General features: G+C 44.1%; 1 protein-coding gene across 1 annotated transcript in view; it reads left to right on the forward strand.

Moving 5' to 3' along the window:
* The first annotated feature begins 780 nt into the window (after positions 1 to 780).
* Positions 781 to 17,373, forward strand: part of B3GAT1 (beta-1,3-glucuronyltransferase 1) — a 62,465-nt gene continuing 45,872 nt past the window's right edge. Inside the window, exons 1-2 of the mRNA XM_014941577.1 lie at positions 781 to 825; positions 8,310 to 8,382. The gene's annotated coding sequence lies outside the window, so the exon portion shown is untranslated. The remainder of the gene's footprint in view (positions 826 to 8,309; positions 8,383 to 17,373) is intronic.

The raw sequence follows: 17,373 nt of genomic DNA on the forward strand, positions 1-17,373 counted from the left end.
CCATTTTTCACCTTTTTTTATGACTGCATTTATCAGACAATCTCTGAAATAAAGTTCACCTCACTTATATCTCATCATGAAGACTCGGTGTCTGCTGAAATGAAAGCGATTAATTGAGGTCTTTTACAGAGAGTCGCATTACTTTCTCTCATGCATCATTGAGTTAATTATTTAATGACATATAAATCCTAATGGTTCAGAAGGTCTGGGTCTGTGCTGGAACTACATTGCAAAGCAGTCTTTCATCTCTCCCTTCTCACAGAATAGCAACTTCCACTTTCTTGTGAAGAAGGAGCTATCTCTTTGAAATATTGTTGTGGCAGCCATCAAAAGGTGCGATATGAAATGTTTATTCGCACACAGATACCAGATATTAAATGAAATGAAACATATGTGATTGCCTGTTTGTTTGCTATTCCCCTGTTAAACCCTAAAGACATTTTCCTATCACTCTCTCTTGTTGGATTAGCTGCTGAATAGTATGCGTCTGTTTGATGTAGTGTGTTACTTTCATTAGATAATATTTCTCATTAAGGAAATATCACAAATTAATTAATTTGTAAAAAGACTGAACATTTTGTTAATAATGCTTTGGATTTATTTGGTACCTTTTATGTAAGAATCTTGGAGTGCTCTGCAGAACGGAATTAATTAATGATGAAGCTGCATTTCCTGTCATACAAGTGTGATGTTGGCACCTTTGGGACTCCAGCTTTTTGTTTGTCCTTTACACAGGGTGTTTGGACCGTCCCCTGGCAGATGCTGGATACCTTCATCACGGAGTGACACGGGACACCCTTTCATGGCCCTGGGCACACCATCAGTGTGAGTGTACTGACCCTTGCCTTGCAGAATCTTTCTCGGGAGACTTTCTGAGCCGTTTTTCTGAATGCTGCTGTGTGATTACTTTCCCCTTCTGTCCCTAAGTACGAGAGGTTCCTTGTGAATGGTTTGGTTTGGACATTTTGCCTGTGTTGTATTATGCTTTACTACGTGAATGAGATCTGCAGCCAAACTGAGCCCACAGGCTGAGATTAGGCTTGACTTCGCTTCCAGAGGCAGAGAGATGCTCTGAGCTTGGACAGGTATCTCTCACATCCTGCCGCCAAAAGAAAGTGAAAAAGCACACACATGGCCAGTATGCATTTCCTTGAGATAATTTTCTTTCAGCTGACACTGGCTTCTTCTTATTTGTAGCCATTTTGTGAATGGGATTGAATGCCTCTGCTTCACAAAAAAGAAATGGCTGTTTTCTCAAACCAAAGGCTAGAAACAATCATTCTTCATTGTAGACCAACCTCTATAATGTGTAAATTATCTTATGCCCATTACAATCAGTTACAAAATCTAGCATAGATGCATCCACCGTGGCTGGGAAAATTCAAACACATTTGCAAAACATCCCTTGTCTGCAGCGGGAACAATAGGCTGAGCACAGCTGCCTGGGAACAGCTCAGCCACCAGCAAACAGCTGCGATGCTTTTCTGAGGGACGACATCTGTGAGGGTACCGTGGCAGCCCGTCCAGACAGTTTGATGTGAGGAGAATACCCCACTCTACGTTAAAATGGCAGGTAAAAGCACCTTTAGGACCTACTCTGGAGCTCTACCAAGGATTTGAATGTGTTCTGGAGATCCGTTGAGGCCACGTTGTTCTGTCTTACATGATCTTGGTGGCTCATCTGTTTTGGAGCTGTGGCGGCACTTTAATACACAGGTTGCATGGAGTGGAAATTGAAGATGAAATGGGAGATCAGCCAAAGAAAACAACCAAAGTTTCAACATGGAAAGCACCTGGAATTTCAAATGCCCACCAGAGCAGGATTTTTTCTTGTGCCAAGAACGCGTGCTAAAACGGGGGTGAAATAATGAGAGAAACAGGCCTTGGAAGAGGCTGCCCCTGGTTCTTTTCTGAGTTGTGTCAGCCCCCGTGCCTCAGTAGGCACGTTGCTTTGGGAAGGGCAACTCCAGCTGCACCCCATGAGCGTGTCAGGGAATGCAGCCTCCTCACCTGGAGCGCAGGGACTCCTCAGTTCACCGACACTTTGGCGGTGCCTTTTAGTAAAGAGCCCTCACAGCCCGGAGGGGAGCTCTGAAAAGCCTTCTATTTAGGGACCGTTCTGCACGCACGTCATCTGACATTTCTCTTCCCTTTGCTAACCCTGCTGCAGGGGCCCTCCACATGGAAACAGGAGCTGCGTTTCTCCAGTGTTCATCATTTCTGCAACATCTACTCCCTCCTCCCTTCCCTGCCCATCTGAAAATGAGGGCTTTCTGCAGCAGTCAAAATCGCAAACTACCGGAGAAGGGTCTGAGTTGTCTGGAGTGTCTCGCTCAGGTCACAACTTAGAAGAGGCAGTGAGAATCCAGGAAGAAATGCAGGATTTTTCTAGGTCGTTTGTACCTGCTGGAAAATGACAAGACACACAGGTATGGCTGCACAAATTAATGGGGAAAAAAAAAATAAAAAGGAAAAAAAATCCTTCAAGGCCTGTGAGAGACAAAGATGCCACCTGTGAATCAAAAATCTTTGAAATGCCTGTCTCTGGAGGCTGTGAGATTGTGTTGGGAGAGGTATCCTTGCCCTCAGGTTACACTTTTTCCTTCGCATTTGGTTTTACCCGCTCTGAAAGACAGTGTATTTGGCAAGGTGGATTTTTAGGAGGATTTGTTAAGGCTCTGCAGGCAAATTGAACCCTTCTTCTTCCACTGAAAATGCTGGCAAATCTCTTGCAGTCTTCAAGAGAAGTATCATGCTTTAACCCATGCTCAGAAAACTCTAAGGCAGTGATTGCCGCATCAGGACTCATTTTACAATAGAACATTTTCCAGGGCATGTTTTTTAATAAAAATACATTTCCAAGCACTCCTGCTACTAAGGAGATCAAAGAAAAAGCTTAGCTGATACAAAGGCAGTTGAAGACATAGATGTCAAAATGAATATGAACAGAAATTAGCAAGGAGAGGGAGGACTACTGTGAAAATAATTCATATGCCTGATATAACAAGAGCTGTGCAATTTTATTAATTATTCCTAAAGCAGGTTTTAGGAAGTACCCTTTTTTACCTACTTGCTTGCTGATTCCTTATTTCAGCCACAGTTAACAGGTTCTCTTTGGTTTCCTTTCCTCGGGGAAGGGGCTGTAATGGAAAGAAAGAGGAGAATGAATTAAATAGATCCACTTTGAAAGTGAATTGTAGCTTTTCAGTTCCCGAAACTCATACAAGCTGCCCGTGAGATAAAGCTTTTGCGTCTGTGGGAGAGAAACAACTGGATGGCCAGGCCAGGAGAACTACTTCCAATCCATCTCAGCCACACTTTCTAAATTAAGTGTCTTAAAGATTCCATTTAGATCCTGTCGGACAGTTTCTGGGTGTCAATTAAATACTGGCTGATTATGGAAAACATATTTATGGGGATACTAGATCTGCTGGTACCTCTAGGGTTATTTTATAACACATCCTACTTAGAAATATTTTTTTTTGCATTGATTTTTCTGTGCTCTTTTTTCACTTATTTTAAGCATGTTATCATGGAAAGAAAGATATTTATTTCTTAAAAGTTTTGCAGCCATAACTTCTAAATTCTCTGCTTCTTAGTGGGTGAGTAGGAGACTGCAGGCGATAAATCATAAACTCAAGTTAGAAATATTTAGACTGTGGAAATGCAGCAATTTCAAAAAAGGGACTTTTAAACATTTTATTCTCTTTTGATTCATGGGACTAGACACACATTTTGCTATGAGCGACCATAGACCGTTTTTTTCTTGTGAGTGTCAGCAAGTGAATAGTTAAAAGCTGCCAGAGGGGATTAGAGATTCAGTGACTCAAAATATTCCCAAAACCTCTTTGTGGCTTCCCTGCAGGAAAAGCGTTCACGTAAATGCAACAAGTGTATGCGGAACTCTGGCGCTTTATCTTAAGGATATAGCTCCTGTTGTTGTTGCTCTTCTTTTGAACCTTCTGCCTAATTTCTGTCTTTCTGGGGGGTAGGGGGGGAGCCTTCGCACGACTGTGATCTTACAGGGGACTCCTGGCTTCGTGTTGTGCTGAACTAGTGACACTGCTCATGCTGGACCGGGATGTGAGGTCCTCCCATAATTCATCCCTAAGGAGTCTGTCTAAATAATAGCATGTAATTTCCCATGCAAAGGACCTCCAGGTCTCATATGGACTCATATGTACAAAGTCCAACATAGTACCGAGATTTTGCTTGAAAGTATTGGAAGTGAGATTAGGAACACACTCCAAAAGGACAGGAATGGCAAAACGAACATGACCGAAGCGCAAATAGATCAAATACAACTCTTCCCAGCTGGCATTTGCCCAAAAAAGCAGAATGAGCGACTTTACTTTGCAAAAAAGCATCGAAGGTTGTCAGAGACACAGTTTAATGTTGCATCAAAGGCAGCGTGACCTCTCCTGTAAGTACAGGTTCCTTCAACATCACGTTGCACTGCAGATGGCCTGGCCCTGGGTCCAGATGAGCAATGCAACCGGCTGAATCACAGAGACAACTGGATATATCATCATTTGCCTTTTATTTAATACACAATAACATTGCCTCTAAGCCTAAATTAATTGCACAGTAGTACATATGAGTCACTTACTTGTAATTGTTATTACCTTAATTTCTACAATTACAGTGGGTAAACAACGGTACTTCATTTTCCAAGTGATGTGGCTTACATTTATAGCACGTTGGCTTTCTACCTTGTGCATTTCTCATGGCAATTCTCTAGAAAACTGACATCATGTAAATGCTCCCAAGCAGAAGATCCTGAAGCATTTTGAGGTGTTGTGGTAAGAACTTCCCCTTCAGCTGTGTCCACCTCCTGAGTGGGACTCAGTCACTGATGAACACCAACCTGCCCCACGAGGCACCACCTTCAGCTAGTTGCTTTTCTTCTTTTAGTGGCTGTACCCCACACAGAGGTTTATAAATCCTTTGTGCCATCAGATTTATAGCCTTTCCAGACTTTTTTTTTCCTTTGAATGATAAATACTGTTTTGTAGATCTCTTGGTCCTGGGTTCACTTCTAGTAGACGATTGAGCCAGGAGCAGTGGTGACTGAATGGGACAATGCCTTTCCAGCAGCAGAGCTCTAGAGATGCATCACAGCTTCCACACACACGCAGATCCATAAGAAGAGAGTTCACTAATAACTTTAATTCCTGTAGTCTCCCTTCAAGCTACAATCCTTTTAATTACAGGCCTGTAACATTTTTCAGTAGTTCTCACTTCCCAGCAAACAGTTTGGCTAATAGTGGCTGTATTGATGGACCCATCTACCAGAGCAGAGAAAGAACCAAAGCTCATAGATTTAAAATGAATGGAGTGTTTACCTGTACATCATTTTAATGGATGGTGAAATTCATTCTCATGATAGACCCATAAATGTCACTTTCTGTCTGCCACAGCAAAATACTTGTGTAACAAATGGCATGCTGCATTAATACCCAACAAGAGGACGTTCAAAGCAGCTTGACTTGCATTACACACGCTAATAAAGGTTCAACCTGGGATTTTTATTCATTCCGTTGGCTCATGGAGCAGCAGAAACACATGGGTGGAGGTACAGCAACAAGGAAGATGAATGATACGAAGACAAATAAACCAGTGTGGCTTCCCAGAAATGATACCTCTTTGTTGAGCTTGGGTTTATTCCAGGTGCTGTAGAAACAATTCTTTTTTTTTTTTATTTTTCACCTGTAGCTCCCTCTTCAATTTATACACAGCCCACTGTCAGTTTGCTCAGCTGGCCCATGCTCCAAGAAAACCCTGAGACTGACCATTTTCTTAACATTCATCAGTGGAAATAGAGAGTCAGATCTCTGAAATCCCAGTGTTGAAGCCCTCAGACTGACTCAGGTGTGCATGGAAGAAGAAACGTAGCCCTTTCTTTCTTTACATCCTGATTTGCCACAGTCTTTTACGGCTGTGGCAGTGTCTTTGTGCCTGTCTGCAAAGTACTTTGGACACTGTGGGCAGCATGCAAACAGTAAGCATCACAAAATATTCCACTTCCCTTTTGTTTTCCACTGTGTCTGTGTACTTTCTACCCAGGAAAACCTTTTCTCAGGTTTCCCTTTATTGGTTTCTCCTGAATTGGAGTGGCAGGGAGAGAAAAGCAGCCTCTCCCGGGCTCAGGGGGTGGCGTGCAGGGTAGCAAACAGCGTCGCTGCTGCTCAGCAGGGAAACAACCACAATCACTATACCAGTACTCAGCTCTGTTTCTGTCCTACTGCTTTTAAAAAAATGCTGTTCGTCTACCTCAGAAACCCGTACTGATGTCTTGAGAGAGGCCTGTGGAATTTCAGGATGAAACCAAAAGAATTCTTTAGAATTAAAAAGGGTTCTTTAGCAATATCTCAAAGTGTGTGTGGTTCTATAGAGATTAGGTCCTTTCTATACCTGTAAATCACACACTAGACTTTAATAGAGGATAATGTCTCGTGTAAGGGATTGTGAAAGTAGGTTCAAAATGTAGAGAAAAATCCTCTCTTTCTTTTAAGTTTCCCACAAGCAGCTGTTGTTGTGGTACTTTTGATGTACTCATGATGGAAAGGGCTGGATGTTTCATGAGTTATAAACAGCCCCACCAGCACTTTGTGTTTGAGGCTCATCCTGAGACAGAAGTCCTGTGAAAGCTTTCTTGAATCAGCCCTCTAGCTCTCAAAAAAGTTTTAATTAAAGATGCCTCCCTAAAGAGAATACTCACTCTTTGTGCCACCCAGCCTTTCCCTGGCAAGGTAGGTGATAAACTGCGAATGGGGAGGGATTAGGAATCCCTAATTGTGTGTGCCCAAACTAATCAGAGTGTGATGCTTTCCTGTTACTCAGAAACGGGATTGGAGCCTGGGAGAAATTTAACAGGACCGGAGTGACTGAGTAGAATCATTCAATTCATAGAATCATAGATTCTAGAATTCATAGAAAGCTGAAGCCCCTTCCACTCCACACCAATTTTCTGTTGTACCTTTGGTTTTGTTTTTCCTCACTTCAGCTTACTTTCCACTCCCCTGGATCTAAGCTTTGACATGGTTTGCCTCCTGCTATTAAAAAACGCTGCAGCTCAATCTCCAAGACCTGCTCAGCTCTGTCAACCAATCTAAATGGTTAACTGGGCCTGGATGGACTATTTGCTAATTAGAGCTTTCTGTGTTAGAGAAATGTTTGTTAATTTGCATCTTCCCATATAAATATCCCCTGATACCAGTGCTTAAAGCTACAACCCCTTTCACAAGAAGAAGCTGCTAAGGACAGAGCTCAGGTAATGCAAAATAGTTGTTCCCCTGCTTGCCAATCCCTGTGATCAATGGCCATTTTCTTCAGCCCTGGCTACAGCTCAGATGGCCCCAAACCATCCAAAAGGGCAGCGTTGCTCAGTATTTGTATGGAGTCATAATCTTAGGTCTCCATCAGAAAGCCAAGAGCATCTCTTAATCTCTGGAGCGCTGTCACTGGATCAGGACGTACGGCAATTGACGGGCCCTCGGCAGAGCCATGATCTCGGGCCTTCAGCTGCTGCTGCTGTTTTCTCTCGCTGTCAGGCGAATATGTTTAAGGCAAATACCCTTGCTCCACTCTGATGGCCTCTCTCTAGCTTTTTATGTGAGGAGAGTGGTAATTCCGTAGTGATATTTCAAGAAAGCTGATTCTCTCTATTTAAGAGCTTTGAATTGTGAAGAGAAAGGGAAAATATAATCTTCTTATATTATCATTGAAGACATCGACTAATCCTGCTGCAAAAGGTATGATTTGCTGATCGGAAGGAAAAATTTCTGCTGCATGGGAATACATATCGCCAGCTAATGAATACTTCTCCCCTAGTTCCTTGAACGCTTATCTGTGTCTGATATATTCCATATCCCTGCCTAGTAATACAGAATCCCACACATAGCAAATGCTATATGCCTTTCTCTAAGTATTTTGGTTTTTTCACTGCTGTGTAAATTCGGCCCGTGTTAAAACAACAAGGTAATGATGGTGGGGTATAAACCTACTGCAGATCAGGCAAGAGGTGGGTTTATCATCAGACTGGCAAGAGTCACACACTCAGTTTTTCATTTTGCTGCTGACTTGATCTGCTGCCTTAGGCAGATCACTTCACCTCTTCCTGCTTCATGTTATACCCAGAGGGAAAATAAATATCAGTATATCCAGCTTTACTCCGCTTCTTTTGAAAACAGCAAAGAATAAAAGATCTGCGGAGAAGCATCTGGGCGTTTAGTTGTGTGACAGTGATCTACATCTGCCCTCTTGGCCATGGCAGGGAAAGTCTCACTGTTGACTCCTCATTTTTGCAGAGAGACACCCCAGCAATGAGCCACGAGGCGGGACTCAGCTGTGCCAACTCCCCGGAAGAGAGATTTGAGCAAGGTGAGTGAGCTTCTGAGCAAGAGGATTCATGGTGGAAAGAGGTGCCAGATTGCTGACAGTACATTTTTTTCCTCCCCGTGATATGTTTTGCTACTATTTCAGGTGCAAATTGGCTAGATTTACCTGGCTGCTGTGTGTCGACGACATACAGCACATTATCTCTGCTGATAACACGGGCTTATTGAGCACTCAGTTCTGCAGTGCCTTCCAAAAAGCGGTCCGTGGTTTGGATGGGCTTTGCATAAGGAAAAATCTGAGCTAAAATGTTGGGGGATGGCTAAAATGGTATGAATAGAAAGGGAGTTTCAGGTTTGGTGCAGAAATGCAAGTCGAAGCCAAGAATGTCTGTAGAGGTGTGTGGGCTGGGGACAGTGGCAGAGGTTTTAGTTCCAGGGAAAGGAGGTTTCACAAGCAGAAGGAACATCCAAGCAAGATGAATGCAAAGGGGTTATTGCTTAGAAGGCTGGAGGAGTCGAAGCATGTAATATGCGAATGAGAAATATTATATTAAGAAGCCTGAGGCTCATAAGGAAGAGCGGTCTGCGACAATGGCTAGAATTGTCTCGGACACGTGGGTTGACCATCACCAAGTGCAAAGATACAACCAGCTTCTGACATTGCTGTCAGCACACTTGAGGTTTGCAGCCAGCTGGCAGCAGAGGGTAAGTCTCTTATTTTAACATTTATTTTGCGCCAGTGTTTTGCAGCGCAGCTCAGTGATTGCAGCACTATTCGAAAATGAACAAAATTATTTTGGATTTCCTATTTCTTATCTTTTTTTTCCTTTTTTTTTTTACTTAATGACTTGCTTTTAGTTAATGAAACATCCTGCTTCTTAGGAAAGAAAAGAATAGACCGTGATTTCCAGCCAAATGTGTATGTGTTTGCCAGTGCCTGTCAGCATAATACCCCATTAGAGTTTGTGCGTGGATCTGGGCGCAGAAAGCTGATTGCGGGATCGGGACCTGGGGCTCTTCACTTGTCCAGCCTTTTCTGTGGGTCATCTGGAATTTGAATTTAGGGCTCACTTGTTCGGCTTTTATCAAGATGTGTGAAAGTGTGGAATACCATCAGGAACCTGGGTGGACATGCTGGGAACTGAACTAGGAGCACCCAGAGAGGAAAGTTTCTGTAGTTTGGGCTCCGCACTCTGTCTTCTGTGGGCTGGACACGACTTGTATAATCCTGATTGAAAGCCAGGGAAGAGTTGTGACTTAAAAGGAAAACATCCTTTGTTAGCTTTTGTGGGTTTTTTAAAAGCTTTTCTATCCCACACATGGGGAGAAAAAATGAGGAAGCATGCCTTTGAATAGCAACTGTGTCCTGGAAACATTTTTTAAGATCCCTTTAAATATAAGCTGCAGCATATTTCTAGACAGTATGAACTGCTATTATATTAAAAATGTAGCAGTGGTTTTATGAAGGGGAAACGTTCTCAATGCAAAAGTAGTGCTATTTTAAAATGAGTGGCTTTTATGAAATGGATGAGGTGGTTTTATTAAAAAAGACCATTTGTGAGGGAAAACTGTGGCCGTATTCCTCTCCTACAGCGTAGGGCAAATCTGCATTTTCTCTCCACCCCCTTTTTTGAAAAGCAGGAGCTGAGCTCTGATAATTTGGGTTTTCAGTGGAGACAGCCAAGGCTCTGTCTGCACACACCAATGCTCTGCGGTTTTATGGTAGAACCTGTTGACAAAGGTAAGGTGTTTCTTTGGCCCAAATATAGACTGACCTTGTGGAAAACCGTGCTGAGGCAAAGTTTGTGTTTAGGATGACTGTAAATCCTTCCCCTTCTTCTCCCCTGTGATAGGAAGTACCCAGAACTCCAGGGTAAGGAGGGGAGCGATCAAATGTATCACCACCGACTTCAGGCTGCACTTCTCTCTCTTGCAACTGCTCCACGTCCCCATTGCTGGGGTCATTACCGGGTCTTGGGTTTGGGTAGCAAAGGGCTTCTCATCAGCCCTGAAGATGGCCCAGATCTTGAGCCACGAGGGTGGGTGTCATTGCTGACAGTTACCTGGTCATGAAGTCAGCGCTGCCTTCCTCCAAGAAGAGCTGGGAGGCCAGATGCTTTTATTTCAGGCATGGTGATTTGCTTATTCTTGGCTGTTGCACGGAGAAAGCTGCACAGCAGGCAGGTGGTGCAGTGAGGGTGGCTGGCTAATGCTCCCAGTCTTAGCCACGGGGTCACCCCTCCTGCCCAAGGTGTGCTCCTGCCCGAGGAGAGGAGAGCATCACGCGCGCTTGGCCGTCAGCGGCCGTGCCAGCTCCGTACAGCTCCACAAGAGGACTGGAAACATAAACACTGCGTAATTCGGTTAAGTGGGAAGAGAAGGCAAACTCATCATAATAGCTCAAAATAAGGAACCCAAAACCAACAACCGCCCCGCAAAACAACAAATAACAGCTGCTTTTTGCAGGAGCAGCAACGGCCAATTTTCCTTCTCATAAAAGAGAGCGATGATGTGTGTCTCTCTGAGCGGGCTGCAGCTGCAGCCATCTCTCCGAGCACAGCTCTAACCAAGTTTCCGGAACAATATGATAGATTGTATCTGCATAATCAGAAGGATGCGGGATCCTAACAGAGCCAAACTGCTCACAGGCAATAAAGCCGGGGCACTAACACACTCACCCCATAAAGCACCTAATCAGTTACCTTTATATTTATACAAGTGCGCTGCTTATGGGTGTGTTTTTGGTTGCGTATAATGCATTTGTGCACTCTCTGAGTGATGGGGTAAGAACTATTCTAACAAAACTTAGGGGGAACACCTGCTGGTTCTCTCCTGTCTCCTGAGAGCACTCCACTGTTCCCAGTTTCTCTGCTGTCACTTGAGACCGGCTCCCTGAACTGTGATTCATAATGCTGGGTTTCCACCTGCATCACCTGCGCTGTTTGTTTTCTCATTAAAAGTTCTTGTTCCTGGAATCACATTATTTTCCCACAATCTCTGTGCTTCTTTCTTCCCCCCACCCCTTGTCCCCTGTAGTGAGCGTCACATCTCCATGGTTGTGGGCAGAGGGAAAAACCTGGGGAACGCGCACTCCAAAGGTCAAAGAAAAAGTACAATGCTGGAAAAATGTGGGGTTTTAAGTGCACTTTGTTGCATGAAGTTGTGAGCATAGGAATAACTCTTTATCTGTCGTACAGAACCCTGACACAGATCCACGCTTAGAGTGATCTTAAAGAGAGACTGTGGGTGGTACAGGACCAAGGACAGATTTAAACTTTTTTTTCAGAGCTGAAATTTCTCCTTTCCCAAAGTACCATCTTGGCTCATCTTGGGGTATGTGGTTGCTTGGTCTATGTCCTAGAGAGATGTTGCCAGATAAGAGATGTTGCTGCAGTGATATCGCTGGTGCTTCTCCTGTTCTGTGTCTTACTGTTTTGTCAAACTTTGCAAGAGTCATGGAGCATCTTTTTTCCCTTCACAAATCTTCAGCTTCTAGCACAGCACAAGTATATGAATATCTCGGCTTTACGTTCAAATTAAGAACATAAATAGTTATGTAGATCAACTGGTTGCAAATGGAGTGTGCTTCAGGTTAAGTTTCTATAATTGCTGGAGTTGAAAGGCAAAGGAGAAAACCTCCTAGTGTTTGTTTTGTCTTTAATCATGCCTTTACAAAGTCAGTTTTGTGACTCCCTGGGGTTTAGCTGGATATTTTTGCATATCTAAGAGAGGCAGGTTGCCTTCCCCCTTCCCTCTCCATTATTTATCTATTCCTTTGTGTCACGTCCAGCTTAAGTTGTGAGCGTTCTCTGGGCTGTGGTGATAATTATATTTATTCCTCTGAGATGGGTTTCATTGGGTTTGCAAACAAGACAGGGCCTCTGAGATGCTGCTGTCTTTGGCCCTTTGATAGCTTTTGAACCATTTGTAAATTTCAAACAAATTTCTCCAGAGTGTGTCAGTCTCAAAGAGAACTCAAAGAGAATGCTGTTTTATTACCCAAAGGGATTGGCAGAATCCTATATTTCTATAGGCTTCATAAACATAGGTAGTCAGAGAAAAGACTCTGTTAATCCCGCTTCTGGGGGCTGCACTGTAAGGTCACCCTTACTAGAAACCAGGATCTGTATGGGAGACATTGCAAAGGTCCAAGCACAGGAAAAGCTGCCTCGTGAGCATGTATCTCACTAAGCAACAGCCCCTAAACCTCAATCCATTGCTGTAGGAAATGCAGAGTGCTCTGGTTCTGCTGTTCACAGAGTCACCTGAGTGTTTATAGGCTTATAGGTAAGCTAAATATTTAGCTTCTATATTTACATGGTGTTCCTTTCACTGTTTTAAGCGTTATAAGAGACATCTATCACATTATTTGTTTTCCCCTTCCCTGAGAAAGGAGCATCTGAGGACTGATGCAGTATAAATGTTGCTGTGTTTCAGATAGAGAAAGCAATGTCTGAGAAACACACCTTGGGTCTGGCGTTTTGTAAAGTGCTGAACACTCTGATCCCTTCCCTTCCCGGAGACGGAGATGCTTCTTGGGTGCATGATTCAGGTTAACTTAATGATTTAGTCTCTTTTACATCTAAATGAGCTGGTACAGCATACCCTCTGGGATTAGCATAGATGACCTCATGTCTGGAAGAGCACAGTGCACCCTGTTCGTCTGCTTCCGGCAGGGACAAACGCACTTTCTGGATGTTTTTGAGATTTGATTTTCAGTGGTGCTCTGTACCGAGCATCTTCCTTCGAGAAAAAGATGCGCGGAGCCTTATATGTCCAGATTTCAAGGGATCAGGAGAGTCCCAGTTTCCTGCCTGAGAAAAAGGCAGGCTCCGGATATAGAACAATTAAATTTAAATTCTCTCTTCCTTTTAAATGTGCGTCTAAACCAATGAGACACCTCTCTGAAAAATGCTGGAACCATGTTTAGTCAGTCCTTTCCTTGACCACGTTTCAATTAACTCTGAGGGTGGAGAAGAGGCCTCTTTCCATGTGTGCAGGGACCTGCACCCTTCCCCCTGGTAGCCTTGCGACACGAGGACAGTCATCGCTCTTCTCTATCAAAAGCTCTATTTCCTAATTTAGGAGGTAATTCTAGTGCAAATTAGTGCGCCTTGCAGATAGAATTAGAGTCTGTGTGATGATTTGGAAAATACAATCAATTTACTCCAATTGTTTGTACATGTCAGATCTCTCCAATAATGAAGAATTTACTCCTCGTGCGTGAATACAAACAATGAGCTATTAGCTGTGCGAGGGGAGAGAGCCTGTCAGAAACAGCAACCCTGAGATGCGACCGCAAATCCCGGCATGGGCAGAGTTACTGAGTGTGTGAGGAAGGGGACAACTCCTAGTTAGGGGCTGAGAACCTAAACCCTCGTCCAAAATGATGCGGGAGGAGGGTAAAGGGAAGGCTCTCAACGCTGCTGCAGGAGGGCAAGAGGACCCAGTGGCACTGCCTCTGGAAGGAGGATGGTCTCCAACCCCTGCCACCGAGCTCTGTTTCGCAGCATGGCTGGAGTGGCCCCGTTACCCATCCGTAGGCTTCTCCGCTGCTCCCGTGCTCCCCAAAGCTTTGCTCTGCCTCCAGAGCATGTAAAGAGTGCCATTGTGCAGCATCTTTTGGAGTCCCGAGGGACTTTGCTGATGCAAGCGTTATTAATAGCGTAAGTGTGGCTTCTCTGTTGCAATAATGCATCTTTTGAGATTTCGCCCTCTGTGGAAGAGAGACGGGATCTTCATCTGGTTCCAAGAGCTATGGATTATCTCTCAATGTGGTGATTTATATCAGCGGAGAGTGTGTCCGGTGCTTCTACCTCTTTTAGAGCTTTTACAGGCTATCCTTTTGTTTCACATCCATCCAGGGCTTCGTAGAGGGGGAATGGAGAGTGACTGTTGATCTAATCCTTAATTTCTGCTCTTTTCATGGTCTGATCTAAACAGCTCTTTAGGAAGCAAACAATATGCATATTTCATGAAATTCATTTCAATATCTGTTTAATTGTGAGCGCTCTCTGTGAGGCTAGGAGACACTTACTGCTCCTTGTGAATCATTTGAGCTAACAAACAGGGAAACTGAGAAAAACTGATAATGGATTTCTGAGCTCAAAGCCTTCTACAGTCTCCTGTCCCTCTGCCTCTTCCCTCAGAAGTTTCTCAAACCATAACATGCACAAACTTCCTGCCATGCTGCTGGCTACAGGGTATTTTTTCCTGATTGCTGGCAATATGGCAGCTTGTAAAATGGGCTCAGCCTTTCTCCTCTTCAGAGGCATGGCTGAGGAGTCCTGGCTGTGCCAGGGAAAGGCCGTTCCCAGGAAAAGGTTCCCCTTTAATCCCCACGATGGCTACTGGAAAGGGTGAGTGCTTTGGCAGGTCCCATGCCCTGGAAGCCAGGATGCAGGGATCCCTCTGTGCTCAATCCAGGTAGGAAGTTCTCATGGGTGTAAATGGCTTAGGCTTGCAGATGTTTAAGCATATGTATCCTATCGCTGGGGCCAGCCTTAATGCCGGGGGAAATGTACGAGATGGTAAAACCTACATTATCTGGGATTTAGGATGTTTGCTTTGCAGAACAAGGGATTAGAGAATAGAAAGCTGAAATGACCATCTGTCTGCAGCAAAAGGATCCTGTGAATTTAAATTTCCATGGTCGTTTTCCCGTAATCTGCTTGACTTTGTTTGATATCTTCTATCAGAGCTGACATCCTTGTGCCCCAAACAGTAACAGGGTTCATTTTCCACACATGGAAGTTTTCTTTTACTTCTGTCTTTCTAGAAGGAGTCGCAAGGTATCTGTAGAAAGCGTTTTATTTATCTGTTGCTCTTGGAGTTTCCCATTGTTTGCAGCACTGTGTAACCGTAGTGCTTCTAGCACTTTCTGTCGCCAAAGAATGACAGCTCTGAGCGTGCACCTGGTTTTGGTGTTGCTTCTATATCTAGTATTGAAATGCAGTTGCCTCTGGGGTGGAATGACTCACGCTGTTGAACCGTACCACTGCACAATAGAAGTAAGTAGTCATCCTGTGTGCTTATATACTAGTGTTGTCAATTTTTGCAATGTGATTGTGGATCTAATGGTATTTGATGTTTCTCTGTAGAGCCTCTGTTCCTGGAAACATAGGAACCTTGAGCTTTTGTTTTTAAATAAGCTTCTAGGCCTTGTGGCTATAGAGAAGGAATCTGTGTTAAAAAAGTAGCTTCCAGATTCACAATCCAGAAAGCTGAAAGGCCCAAGCTTTTTAATTTTAAATCTCATTATTTTTAAGAGAAAATTGTATTTCCCTTAAAGTAGCAGAGAGGTAATACCTGCAAAGCACCAGCAGTTCCGTGGTTCTGAGGTGGAGCTGTGTGCTCTGAAATGCAGAGGCCTCAGCTCACCAAACTGAGAGAGAGATGCTTAGAGTCTGAATGAAACAGAGTTCTTTGGATGTAAACCTTTCCTTGCTCTCATTCTTGGGTGGATGCAGTTCTGAAGAGCCAGAGCCTGCCTGCGGGAGCTTGATTCTGGTTGTCTTCAGCAAGAGAAAGGGGTTGCTGAGCACTAATCAGAAGCTGGTGAAATGGCTTGGGGTTGTGCTGGTGTTCGCCTGAGCTCTCCACACAACATACATTGGGGTTCTCACCCTTGTGCAGGCCGTCTTGTAGCACAGGAGTTACATTTTTTGCTGTACTGTGTGTTTTCCTTTTTCTCTTCTCTTCTCTTCTCTTCTCTTCTCTTCTCTTCTCTTCTCTTCTCTTCTCTTCTCTTCTCTTCTCTTCTCTTCTCTTCTTTCCATTTTTTTTTTTTAAATTTAAGCACAAACCAGTGCTGCCATTTAGCATCTCCTTGTTTACAGCCAGGTGAGTCGTATTTACAGTGCTGGGGAATTTGTCAGGAGCTGCATTCTGCTCGTCATCTGTTTCTTCCCCATTTCAGAAAGCAATTAGCAGGCAGAGCATGAGAATAACAAAATGTGCTGGAAGGGGCTGTTCACCCAACTGTGCCGACTGGAACGGCTGCCTGTCAGTAGCTGCAAGCGACTGACGGTCCTGACACCAGGGTACAGACCAGGTCCTGTAAACCCAGATGCCCTGGACTGCCAAGTTCGCAGAGGAGAGAAGAAAGAGATCTGTGTGAGATGGCAACTGGGCTTTGGGAGGCTCGAGGAGACTCCCTTGGGATAAACACTGGCGATTCAGGGGTATATAATGTAGAGCTTGGTCTGTCCTCTTTCCATATTGGCCTATGAGCTGGCCCTGCAGACTTTTAGCAGTGTCCTGAGCTGTTACTATCTTAGAAAGGAAGAATAAAGGAAAAAAACTTCTTTTGTGCTGACTTCTGCGACTTCAGATGCAGCCTAGGCTGAGATAGCGTGTGTTTTAGCCAGGGGAGAGCTAAAAGATGCAGGACAATGTGGTGTTTCATGGACATTTAAAAAGAAATCATCTGCAAGTATAAGTTAATATTTTCCTTCAGTTGCGTGGGACATTTTGCTGCCCTTGGAGCTATTGTACTGAGTTTGGATGCTGGATTAAACCAGGAAAGTGTGAAGCAGAGGGATTTTAGTCTGCTTTAAGTGCAAATGTCTGTGCAAACTTCAACACGGAGCTGCTACAGGCTTTTCCATTATTCATATGTTAGGCGGCTTGCTCTAAGTATGGACTTGGTATCTCCAAAACTCAGCCTCTCCTCTCTATGTGCGGTTTAAGGGAGGGATAAGATTACCCCTCTTGTTTTAGAAAAGGAGCACAGTAAGCCTTTTTGAGCTGCAAGACTGAAACACGTGTATGTTTTTTGTCCAGAGCTGTGAGAGTCTCGGAAGAGTAGGTTAAAGCAGTGCCTGGCAACCGGGAGCCTTGGGTTTGTTACTAACCTACCCTGGGAGCTGGAGCAGGCTGCGGATCTAAAGCTCACACTTCTCACTTTGCTTCATGGAGGTAGGTCTGAGCAATGAAATTAAGTTTTTAGCCAAACACTCTGTGTTTGGAAAGGCCCTGTTCTAAAAGAGAAAATGCTGTCTTGTTGGGGTGAGGGACCAGAAGGGAAAGAAGG

The sequence above is a fragment of the Calidris pugnax genome, unplaced genomic scaffold, assembly GCF_001431845.1.
Source record: "Calidris pugnax isolate Ruff unplaced genomic scaffold, ASM143184v1 scaffold97, whole genome shotgun sequence".
In the NCBI taxonomy this organism is placed as follows: domain Eukaryota; kingdom Metazoa; phylum Chordata; class Aves; order Charadriiformes; family Scolopacidae; genus Calidris; species Calidris pugnax.